Consider the following 13,333-nt stretch of genomic DNA (forward strand, 5'->3'; position numbering starts at 1 on the left):
AGAGACATGCACATGTGCACAAAACCCATGCATGGGCTTATAAACACACATGCATGAATGCATTTATGTACACACTCACACAAAACCCTCAAAATAGCTATATACACAAACATATAGAAACAATGCTGTGTGCAGTCAGATAAACACATTTTTCTATGTTTTGAATTAGATGATGCTCCATTTAAAGAAGAATAACCATGAGCCTGCGTGGTCCCAGGAGTCGATGACTAATGTAGTATAATAGCCGGTGCTGGCATGGGTCATTTTGCAAGTCGACCCAGGCAAATCCTGAATGGCCCTTTATCTAGTTAGAGAAATGATTACTATCAGTGCATTTCAACACATTTTTAGACTTTATAGAAATCCATTTTCATCATACAATGCCCACAATAAACATATCCTGGACAAACAATTAATCAAGGTACATACTGTAGATAGAAACATTGTGCTCTCAGTATTTCAGGAAACTTCTCAATCGGCTGAATTCTAAGCAAAACAAATGCAAAACATTTAAATAAGCAATTTGACAAACAAAAATAATACATAATGTTGCCTTGGTGAAATGTGATACTTGTATTCACTTTGATAATATAATAATACTTATATTGTTAGCAAATTTAAATAGATTATTAGTTATACTTTTATTTTTATAAAGTTGAACCGTTTGATTGAAGATTGTTTCTCTGTATTTGATGCAAATTGTAATTCATGTAAAAGTATGTGGAAGCTTTGAAAAATAGATAACATGCAATGCTCGGACACAACTTTGGAGGGAGCTTTAAGCATAAGGTTGAGCTCGTTGCCAATAGCTCCTTTCTCTCTTTTTGAGCAAATAGTGGAAGTAAGAAGATATTTCCTCAATATTAACTTGATTATATATAAGGAATTCACTGCATTTTATAAAACAGAAATATTTAACATTGTAATGATATTACTGATAAAACACTGTTTAATTTTAGATGATGCGTAATGTAAGTGACAGGAACAGGTGATGGCCTCTCTGAGCAAATACACATTTTCTTGTATCTATTTTGAATCTGCTTGCTTTTCTTACAGTAAAACATGTGTTGAGCAAAGCATGCAGATTCAGTAGTTGTTTTTCCCTTCATTGATTAAAATGCAGCGGCAAATATATTGAAATAGTCCTTTCATGGGTGAACAGTAGAGTAAATGTTTAGAGAGAGACTGGATGCTGTTTCATCTGGTGGTGGCATCAGAATATCTGGCTGCACTTTGCTGTGGCCAGCCACGCTTCCTTATCTTGTCCTGTTCTGCTTATCTGGCCTGTGTACACAGTTGTGTCTGTAATGAGCGTCACGCCTACACCTCTTCCCATGTGGATGGACCGACCGCTGTCCCACACATCCGTCCACACATGCAGGGAGTGGAGGAAGGGTTGGGTGTGTAATGCTTCATGTGCCACTCGCACACACAAACACCTGTGTGTCTCCCTCCACATGTGCCCACCACATGCACGTACGAAGCTGCATGCGGGGCGGTGTGCTCAAATGTGGGACCCTGGGCCAGGTGGCAATGACAGATTTAGAGGATGTTGTGGACGTAGGCGGACAGAGGCTGGCCTATGGAGGATATGTGTGACATGTAACATGCAGCGGTGGCGTGGAGTGATGAGATCCTCTGTTTAATGAGCAGAGTTAACACGGCCCATGTTAAAGTGAGCTACCTGCCGCGGAGAGCTGTAAATCTGCCTGCTATCACTGCTGCCCCACTAATACAGGAAGTATTATCTAATAAGCGCAACTAGGAGGACTAATTTCAATAAAGCTGATACCCCCCACGAGCAGTTCTCAAACGTCTTGTGGTGGAGAGGATAACCCAGTTAGAAACCTTTCTCACTGGAAAACAAGTATGGAGTTAGTTTAGTGGGACAGGAACTGCCCAGACACTTATCTCCCCCTGAGTTGTCTTATGTTGAGGTTAGTAAAATCAAACACGGTGCCAGACCAATCCCAGACGTCTGGTTGTTCTGCCCCAGCTGCCTTCGCTCTGCCACATTCCTGGGCCACGCTGGAACTCTAAAGGACCTCTGTGTCGGTGCCCCCCGTTCTGGCCTGCCCTTCAGCCCTGATTTGTAGAGTGCTGGTGTCAAAGGGGACTACTTTGTAGATGGTGTGCTCTGCTTACCTGTTTCCCCACAGCAGAGGCAGTAAATGTCACTCTGTGACAATCTCTGGACTATCTCACCCTGACCATTACAAGGCTCTGAGATAGACACACAAACACCCAGAAAATCAAAAAATAACTTGTTTTGTAACTAAAAAAGCTGGATTGTAAAAGGCAGAGATAGCCACTTTCTTTGTGGATGTATTGTCTGGCATTTGTCTACAGCTGTAATGCAATTGTGTTTCAGAGCTTTCCTCCACTGAGCGGGGGGTAATTGCTGACTAGTCTTTTAACCTTATTAAATCATCCAGGGGCAGTGTTGGAGCGAAGATGGAGTTGATGATACTGCACCTCTTGTGCTTTTAGGAAAAGGAAAGATGCTGACTGCACTTCATCCAGGGATTATACACTGAATTCAAGCAAAACTGCTACAGCTAATTAGAGGGAAAGGAAAGCACTGTGACAATCACCATGGGATGAACCTCGGGCAGTGCTGGTGGTTTTTCACTGCATTCTCCACTTTTTTTTATGCAAGTTTACTTGGCAGAGCCATTATTGTTACTGTTTTGGTTATTATGTTTACTACACGGTGCATTCGCTGTCATTAAAATTTATATGGCCCCTTATGCATAACGATCGTCAGATTTTATTAGCATATATCCATTGACAGCCATTATTCCATCACTGTGATGTGTGTTCATAAAATCTCACATACCAAGGTTTGATCGCTCATGGCCATTTCTCAAAGCCTGACATTCACAATATGGCTGCTGAAACTCCGAAGAGGTTTGGGTCTAAGCTTAATTAGATCCTGTGGAGCTAAATCAAATCAATCTGAACGAGAGCAGAGAGCCGAACCCTCCCCATTCAAACGCGTGTCTGTTGTCTGCGCCGTGTGATTGCTATCTCAACAGGACTCTGTGTTTGGAGGTTGCTTGCGTCGAGGCAAAGCCACCTCTCTGCCTCTTCTTGTTCACTTGTTCACCCTCTCCCGCTGCCTCTCATGTATCTTTTTCAATAGTCAAGGAAAGAGAGAGTGAGAGGGGACGGAGAGTTTTCGCCTCTTACTCCTCCCCCTGCTCACACTGCTTAACCTTGACAAGTCAATATGATACAAATGCAATTTGCTTATCTCCTCCTGACATTACCACTGTTCCCCCCGCTGCGGGGGCATGGGGCCTGTTTCATTAGCATAGCTTACAAACACATCACTCTCTCTCTCTCTGAGGAGCCACACTCCTCTACGGATGCTCATCTACTGTACGGACTACAAGACAACCACAATGTAACATCTTAAAAGGTATAAAATAACAAGACGATTTTTTAGGAAAACAAACTGACACACTGATCCAGCAGTCTGTCTGCATGACTAAGGTGACAAAGTCCGTTTCCTTATTTCTGGCAAACCTTCAATCACACGGCCACCCTACCCCAGAGTGCACAGTCAAATATGGTGTGCGGATATATACCTGTGTGTGTCAGGCCAGTGAACTGAGCCCCTCAGCATCTGGCTGCTGCTCCCTGGCCAGAGGAGCAGTCAGCTCCCTGGTCTCCAGCTGCAGGGTGGCTCCAACCCAGGTCCATTAGTCACCAGACCCGAGACACCTCTCGCTCATCCCACCACATAAGGTAGCGTAATTGATACCCATCAGTCGTGGCAATAATCTCTTTGGTGGGAAGCAGTGCAGGTGTGGGATACGCACCTCATGTTTGGTTAAGAAGGTGCCGAGTGGGGTCCAGGACTCCGGGCCTGTCTCTTTGCCATCACTCCACTTGAAGGTGAGATGATTTAGGGGCCTGGGAGAAAGTTAATTTCTCTTGATCATTGTGTGCAACCTGGAGCCTTAATGGCGGGCGTAATTAATTCTGCTGATGTTAATCACCAGGGCTGGTCCCCACAATTATCAGCCCTGTGCAGATGGGGCGCGGCGCAGACATGAAAAATTAGGAAAATGAATCTGTAATGGGGTGGCAGATCTAATCTGCGTCAGAGAAAACAAAGTTAGGAAGAGCAAAGAGCCCCAGGATTCCAGGGGAAAGCCACCAATACTGACAAACCTGTGTGGCAGAGCTGACAAATGTTGCCGTGTCCAAAGAGTTTGGTAATTACTGGGGCATTGAATTGTTCTATTGTTAATTCATCACTGTAGCAGAGGTTAAGTTCAGCATCTCCTTCCTGGGCTACGGGTTGGAGAGGAGGGGAAGCAGCGGTGGTCACATGCTTTCTGGAGTCAGTGTAAGGTTAATCAGGTTCCACTCTCAGTTGTGTGGGCTTTGCAATCAACCTACATACTCGTCTCCAGAGGGGGGAAAAAATGATGAACGCACCACAAATGAATGAAAGACTGGTGCACACTGCTCTGCTGTGAACAGGTGCATATATTCACTGTATGTAGGCTAGAATACAGTCATACATGTAGGGGCATGTGCACAAACACTGGCTCAAATGAATGTGCACACTCACTCACAGACACACACACACTTGATTGTTTCAATCACAGCTTCTACTGATGGAAGAATTACTAAAGCATTAGTGGTCAAAGGACAGATACTCCCAGAGGACGTTTCCCCTGCCAACGTCAAACAAAATTAAGCAAAATACAACTGATTAATTGAAATAGCAGAGGAGCCATTTTTCAAGCGCTTACTTGGCTCTGGCAGTTGGGCATGCCGTCATTCCTATTTGGTCTGCTTAATTAGTCTTCTACCTATTTTGTCTTTAATAAGGCATGCCATAGGTTCTTAGAAAATCTAGGAGGTTAGAGCGAATCATTATTCATCATCATTGTTGTTAGAATGGTGAAAACTGAGCAATAGACTGAACCGCTGGGTATGATTTAGTTAAAGTGTATTATTAATGAGCTGAATAACTAGCCCTGTTACATTGTTGTTACTCACGCAATCTGTGCTCTCCTTGGATATCAAACCAATTTGAATACCACACTTAGCGGTATGCAAGAACAAATCTAATGGACTACTTCATGATTAGAGTAATGTTATCTGTTTTCTGTGCTGTAATTTATTATGTTGCAGCAGACCTCGTTCAAACAGTGAAACCACCCACCTCTGGACTGCCAAGGTATTTAGTAGTAATTACAGTTGTGATCAATACACACACATTGACAATATTACTCTTAAAGTTTTATTTTCCAATATACATCAAAGGTCAAAGGCTCACTTTCTTGTAATTACTCACAAGAGGACGAATGCAATTCTTGAGGTGGACCTCAATAAACAATAATAGATGGACCAGCTGGCTGTTCATTGTTCTGTGGTCAGGCGTTGCACAGTGGCGGTGACCAGGTGTTTACACAGGGCACAGCCACACAGCCTCACGGCAAGGGGAAGGACATAAACAGCATTTAAAGGAGCCCTGCAAAGGTCTCAGATCAAAGAAAAGACACAAGAGCCATACCACACACATATGATCCAGACTGAAATGAATATTTTCATCATAGTGTGGTGACAGGAAACCTCCTGTCCTTGACATGCTCAACAAAATTCCTCTACATGCAGTAACAGTTTCTGTAAGAGCACATCCGGAATTCCCCTGGGAGGACACAGTGATGGAGATTAGTATCGTCATAATTCCAGGGGATTATATGCTAATACTCTCTCGCCTGTTTGTGTGAGAAAATTGCATTGTGGTTATTAGCGTGACACCAGCGCTCTGAGACGCTACTTGGCAAACGTCCTCATCGGCTCTCAGATGCCCTCCAAGGATTTACATTTGTATTACAACAGGAGAGGGAAACCAAAGTGATATAACAGCACATGCACAGAACAAACGCCCTCAACTTGAAAGATTTAATTGAATGTATTCAAATGTGATTCATTGAACAATTACGCTCTCATTCTGCGAGCACATAGTGCAATTGTTTTGCCTATACTGGGCTCTCCTCCCCTTTCCTCATCCTCTTGCTAACACTCCCACTCCCTTTAAATTAGATATCGGACTGGCCTTTGTAGGAGTCACTGAGGAGGAATCAATAGGTGCATTAATTACAACAATTCATTACCCAAATAAACATGGGACTCAACCTTTGCTGGATACAAATTCGGGGGACGTTAAGTGTTTGGCTAGAGACAAAGGCCTGGACCGGGAATCCCTATTGCATTAATCTGAGGGATCAAACTCCGCTGAGTGCCAGCGCTCCTCCGGGGAGTGTCCAGCCTGGGATCAATCCCCACGCACAGGCAGTGAGTTATGGCTACCGAATACAAACGTGGTCATGTGACATGGCACCGACACCGCTCTGCTGCTGCTGTGGTCTGTTCACCCCCCCCCCCCCCCCCCCCCCCCCCTCCTTCCTCTCTCTGGCACTTAATGGGACTCCTGCTGGCCCACAATGCAGCGGGCTAACAGGGCAGGCTCCTGCTCCCCAGATCCCCAGTTTCCCTGCCCATTCAGGGTCTGGTCTCCTGCATACAGGGCCGCAGAGACTCCTGAAGGCTCCGGGCAGAGGACGAAGGTAAAGGACATCCCTCTCCCTCACTGTCATCACTACAGCATGTGCCTATTTGTGAATTATATCTCCAACGGTGGCCATAATAAAACATGATAATGATGGATCACACCGATAAATTACTGTTGAGTGGATTGTTAGGTCAGATGCGTTGGTGTGTGTGTGAGCTGCAGCGAGTGTGTGATAGTCCCGAGCACCCAGGAAAGTATGAATACCCCCCTGAGGTAAATACACATGCAGGCAAAAAAAACACACAATCGCACACATGTGTGTGCATGCCACGCAATATGCAGAGTAAAATGTAGAATGTACACAGCAAACTCTGTCAGTCATCCTATTCGCTGACAATTTTAAGTAAAAAACAGTCATGATGTATTTTGGTTGTAGGTTTATAATATGTTGCACAGTCTTTACAAATGGGAAATGTGTTGCCAATGAATGTCCACAAGGCCCCCTAAATTGGTGTAAAGAACATGCTTCAAACATTCATGATTTTATTTCAGGCTTGTGATCTCCACTCTTTGTTTTGCATTTTCTCGTCCCCAGAATGTTTGCCATTTGTTGCCGACAACAGCAAAAGCCATGAAACTTCAGCAATCATGAAGCTATCCATTGGGATTAAAAACATTCAACAGAATAAGTAATGACACCATAATCTTTCATCTATGCTGTCGAATGGCTTAACATGCAATGTATATATATATACGGTCAAGTCAAGTCGTTTTTATCTATAATGCCACAAAATCACAAATATGCCTCAAAGGGCTTTGCAATCTGTACAACACCCTCTATCAATAGACCCTTAATTTGGATTAAAAAAAAAACTCTTCCAGTATAGATCGACATGTAGAAAAATACCAAATAACATAAAAGATTATGGATAAAAGATGACATCTTGCCACAACAAGGCGTATCCAGCCTATTGATATTCCTTTTTCTCAAATAAGGCACTCGTGATGCAAAAAGTGCCTATAATATCACAACAAACAAGATGCAGCAACATTTGCACAAATAATTATTGCAATAAAAAAAAAAATAGTAGAATAATATCTAACAATCTGAATAATAATGTGTTAAAATGAAAATCAATGGCTGGAAAATAATCCTACAATCCTGCAGGATAGCAAACGTATTCCTCTGCAGCAGACTTGGCTTGAAACCAGCAAATTACAGTGTGCGCATCTGGGCCTAAAATGTTGCAGATGTTGTTCGTGTCTCTTTTTGTCATAAATACTGGCCCAGTTTATTAAAGCTGGGTACACTTTGATAATGAACTCATGCCAGATGAACTCACTGGGTACACAGTTTTGGTCTCATCTGACCTGTTTAATGTGGACTGACATTTCATTGGCCCAACATTTTCAGCAACCCTTAGACGGTATCTGACCTGACCCACTTTTCATCTACTTCACCACCGTCCTCTCAGCACAGAACTTTAAGAACGCTAAGGTCATCTTTGTGCTCTTTGTGTGGTGATAAATAGTTTTTCCTCTAAGATATCCAGCTACCAGTATAAATCATACAAATGTTCACTTGTGAATAATTATGTTTTAGTGGAGTTCAATTATTGTGAGTATCCAAACACTGTTAATGCTTCAAACCGTCCGCTTACACCTTTTAACACTTAAAGCTAAAAGGTGATTAGTTTTTCATAAAAGTCCATTTGAGTTGGCCACCATCCAAAAGTGTTACTAATTAAAAATCAATCCATGGGCCATTAGCGAGAAGGTGTATGCCAAGGTTGTGTGTATCAGAGGATCATTTGTAATGAGGCTAGCTTTGGATGCGGAGGAGGGAGAGAAGGAGGGATGGGAGTGAGGGGAGGTACAGATCTGAGATAATCTGGGGACCTGCTGTTGCTCAACTTAACAATTGATACTATGTGTAAAGATGCTGAACTTGTAGTCTTCACTAATTGATCCACTTACCCTCATCGGGAGAAAGCAGAGAAATAAATGTGGGTGTTCATTGCATGCGAGAGACTCCATAGATAACTATTAAAGCTGGATTTGTTGCCCTGATTCTGATGGCTACGGAAAGGATTGCGGAGCAGGAAGGCATTTGTCTGCTTTAGCAGGAGCGGTGTTAGATGTTTATGTGATAAATGTTAGCTAACTCAGACCAGCACCTTGGGAGCAGCAACCTGGAGCCCAGGATTCTGGAACTTATTAAAGTTGCAGGGGTGTATTTCATAGCACCTCTCTAAAATCTGCCCAATTACAGAGGTGTAGCTGGTACTGATGCCTACCAATTTGGCCCCTAAGTCCGAATTGTAAAGCACCACCACCTTTGTCAAAGCGGACAGGACAACAGCACAGTTTATATTGAAAAAATGTTTCAAAAGAACCAACAACATAAGGGGCTTTGCGGGATATGAGCCTTGCTTTTATGTCATATTATGTCAAGTAAAAGGGTCTGTACATGTATGTAGGTGGCCAATTTGTTTCCCCTTCATTGTTCTTTATGGTAGAGCAGTGGCTAATGTGGCATAACACTGTGCCCTCTAGATCATCTATGGTAGTAAAGCGAGGCCTTGACTGTAATATAGGAATAATTGTTGAAATTACTTTGAAGGTGGTTGGTTTTAACTGCTCCTTACATTTATTCACATGGTGCCTTGGGGTGTGTTTCAAAAAGTCGGTAAGCCCAAGGATTGGGTTGCACTAGCTAAATCCAAATTTGTGTGTAACTAAGTCCTTTCATATGTTCTTTATAACAACTAGCAAACTAGTGATATAATAAATGTAGTTGCACCACTAAAACTTAAATGTCTTAAGTGTAGACTTTACTAATGTTTAAATCAGTTGCTAGAAAACATTTTTAATGCCATCCATTCAATAGCAATAGAGGGTTTTCTGCAGCGTCGCAAGCTGTAAGATAACCTCCGGATAACAGTTTTAGGGGGCCGAGAGGTACTGAACCACAACATCTCTTGTAAATATTAATATTGTTGTTCATACATGCTGTGGAAAAGTGTGTGTTTGTAGCATTAGTGCACTTGAGAGGTAAATATCAGATTAAGCAAACATAAACATATTTGTACATTTAGGTTAAATGTTATATCATTTTAGGTATATTGTATTAATTTTGTGGAATGTATTTTTTGGTATAATTTTTAAACAACATGTTGATCAAGTGTCATTACCGCCTCTACTCCTCAATGTAAACTGCTCATTTACCAGCAAGCTATTCAACAGTAATAACTGGCAGTTAGTTTGTGTAAATATTTAGTATCTCTATGTCCAAAGTTTGTGTGGTGCAACCGGTTTTAATGTGCAAACCTTCTTAGGAAACATGGAATTGTGTACTGACAAAGACATAACAAAGGGAGGGATAGTGAGTGTGTGAGGAGGATGTATATTTTGTGTGTGTGTCAGAGGGAAGGGGAGAGAGCGGTGCTGCATGCTTTTGATAATACATGAGTCTTGAGAGCGATCTGTGGCTGCTGTGACAGAGAAAGCTCAAGGAGAGCTCAATAACAGAGCTGTCAATGTATTCCCTATTTGAGTGTATTTTTAGTGCAGGCATCATGGGCCTCATGCATATTTCAATAGATCTTTTGTATATTAGGTGCGAGGGCACACACAAACTGGAGTGAGGACTAGCACAACATGACTCCAAGAAATATGGGCTTGATTCTTAGATTTGACAGAACAGCTCAGAGTGGCCCTAGATAGGTTGGGTTTGACTTTCAGTGGATGGGGTAGGGAGACCTTCATTGATTGCATTTTGAGACAACAAAGAGATGACATTGAACCTACTATAAGGAATGAGACAAAAAAGATGCACAACATATTAAACTGGCAACGGCAGCCAATGTGTAATAATACTACACAAAAGAGAAGGAAATTAATGGATACGTTTGGCAGGCAGGCAGGCAGACTCACATCAACACACACACACACACACACACACACACACACACACACACACACACACAAGCAGGTGGTTATTTAGTAGAGATTTTTCGATTCAAGATGCGTTCTAGATTACATTCTCAAGGATTGCACGCAAAGAGATGAATTCTAATCAATGACATTACACATTACATTTGAGATATATCACCCCAGAGTTGTAGATTATGTCATATAATGGTTCAATTTCTCCTGTCTGATTAAATCAAACTTTATGAAGCTGTCATTGCTTTGCTGATGATGGTGCCATAACTTTGCAGCAAATGTGTGTCATTGGTGACATCAACCTGCAACTACCCCCCCGTCCCTTTCCCCTGGATGTCGTGGCTGACTACCCGTAACACCCTTGTGACCGCAGCCCAGTTCACAGTCCGCGAGCTGCCTTTTAGATTCCACACAAGAGCTTTGGGAAGATCAAACAAGCAGTTTTTCCATTACATCGAGGTCTTGGAATTTGCCCTTGATGATAGCTGGATTCTATTAAAGAGGCAGTCTCTGTTGCCTTTGAGGCTTTACTTTAATATGCATATATCACATTACAGCAAATGTATTCTATAATCGATTACTGTGATGAGACAAGTGGCTGACATCTCCCAGGTCTGTGTAATGTAAAAGAGACAGCTCTATCTTTCGTAGCACAGACGCCTCGGAGATGGAGGAAAGTTGGCTACAATGAGCCCTGCAGGGTTAAACATCCTCAGATGTCACATGGTGTTACTTCACAGTCTGGATTGCACTTCAATGCGCTGCCAGGAGAGGGAGTTTTCCTTGTCAAGAATGTGATTGGCTCCATTTAGGCAGGGCATCACCTTCCAGTGACTTCATGTCTATTGTTTGACGAATCTGCAGCAGAAACATGCTTCAACATTCAGGGTTCAACAGCTGGTTTCAGCTTCAGTTCAGCAAAAGAAACATTTCGTTAAACCACAATCAGGTACTCAGTATTGTGTTTGTGAGATGTATCTTGTGTGTGATTGAAATTAGTTGTTACTAATAGCTCCCCATGGGATGGAAGTTTGATGTTCAAAAGATCTATTTTCACATATCACCTGTTGAAAAGTAACATAGCTTGCTTCATGCAATGCTTGACTGTTTTGAGGTCAGTGCCTGAAACCTAACATGCTTGTCTGGGGAAACCACGGAGAAAACCCACATGAACACGAAACTCCACAGTTACAGTAGAAAGGACTGTGGTCAATAAACCGAGTGCTTACCACAGTCACCACTTGTCCATCTAATTTATTTTCAACATTTTTCTTAAGTGTAAAGTGTGAAGAAATCTTTACTGATTTCACACCTGGCACCTACAGTAATATGACTTACCTTGAAGCAAGTACTTCCAAGGCTTACCAAGATTAAGTTAATAATTGTGGTGATAATGTGTCCAGAGAAATTGTATTAAATGTATATCTCAAGCTAAATTATGATTTTCAATTTTTTGATCCATCTGACCCACCCATTGGAAGCACGGACATAAACACGCTGTGCATGTCAAAGTGTGCACTGATGCAAGACCCATACTGACATACACTGCATTCTTTTAATTCATTAAATGAAGATGCTATTTGAGTGGCATTTTAAATAACATGTGTGTCAGCAGGAGCTGAGCAATAAGCACTACTTACTGGGAGGAAAGAGTAAGTATGAAATGATGTAAGGGAGTATGAATGTGATGAGATAATTAAATTAAAGAAGGATTCATTTTAAAAGGGCTACAAAGGACAGATCCTGTTTAAAGCTCCAACCTTACTTAGAGGTGTAATTACACAGAGAATAGCAAAGTCAAAATATCCCCACACCATTGGAAATCTATTGTGTCTATGGATTGGCCTAGAACTTTCAAGGTGCTCTAACGAGAGGGAGAGGAGCGGTCACATTGATGGCAGAGGGGGCATCAGATTTCCATTATTGACTGCTGCAGATATTGCACTGTAGCGCTGTGTAAATTGGTTCCTGAGGGGTTTTCAGTTCTCTGAGCTGGGGCGAAGTGTGCAGGTTCACCCCCACCCCCATCCTCTGTAAATCGTAGTGGCGGATCGCTTCCAGTCCCTCTCTGGCGCCAGGCCCCCCCCCCCTCTGATCAATACCTAATTCCAGCCTGTGCAATCAGCCGTCGTTGCCCAGGCAACGCTGATGTCACACAAGTTGAGTGCTCACTGTTACGACAAATCATTTCCTTTAAGCAAACGTAATTGAGTATTTTGTACAGTATAGGCTGTCAACTGAGGCTATTTACATCAAGCCCGAACCTGCAGGACATTAGTTGTGCCGGTTCTCCGAGGGACGAGCTCACCGACGCTGGTGACCTCGCAAAGTAGCAGGGAGGAGGTAACTATGGCAACACTGGCTACTTCGGAGCGGTGCAACTCCGGAGAGGATCGGGGGTCACAGCCGCGTAGAGGAGATGGAGAGGAGCCCGCTTTCTTTTTGGATATATAGGGTGAGCTCAAACACTTGAAAGGGAAATTAGTCAGAAGACAAAGGTACAAAAACAAAACTGATGATAATACATTAAATGTAATTTATTGCAGCAGAGATTTCAATACATTTATGTTACAAAACATGTATTTAATCAGCCGAATTAAAGGATGAAGTGTAGAAGTCATTCCATATGTTCTCATTGCCAACAAATCATACCTTGCTGTACCCTTTCTGTGGCACTCAGCCCCAAGCCCGTTCATATAGATGTAAATGTGTAAAAGCAGAGTGGATAGCATATTTGTTGGCGATCATTTTCAACTGTGGATTAATACACACCTGGTGTACTAGTATTTACTGCAGCAGGACGGCAAATGTGGGATTGAGTCAAAATATCTATCAGCAGTAACA

This window comes from Anarhichas minor, unplaced genomic scaffold, assembly GCF_050575085.1.
Source record: "Anarhichas minor isolate MPS153535 unplaced genomic scaffold, ASM5057508v1 ptg000004l, whole genome shotgun sequence".
Taxonomy (NCBI): domain Eukaryota; kingdom Metazoa; phylum Chordata; class Actinopteri; order Perciformes; family Anarhichadidae; genus Anarhichas; species Anarhichas minor.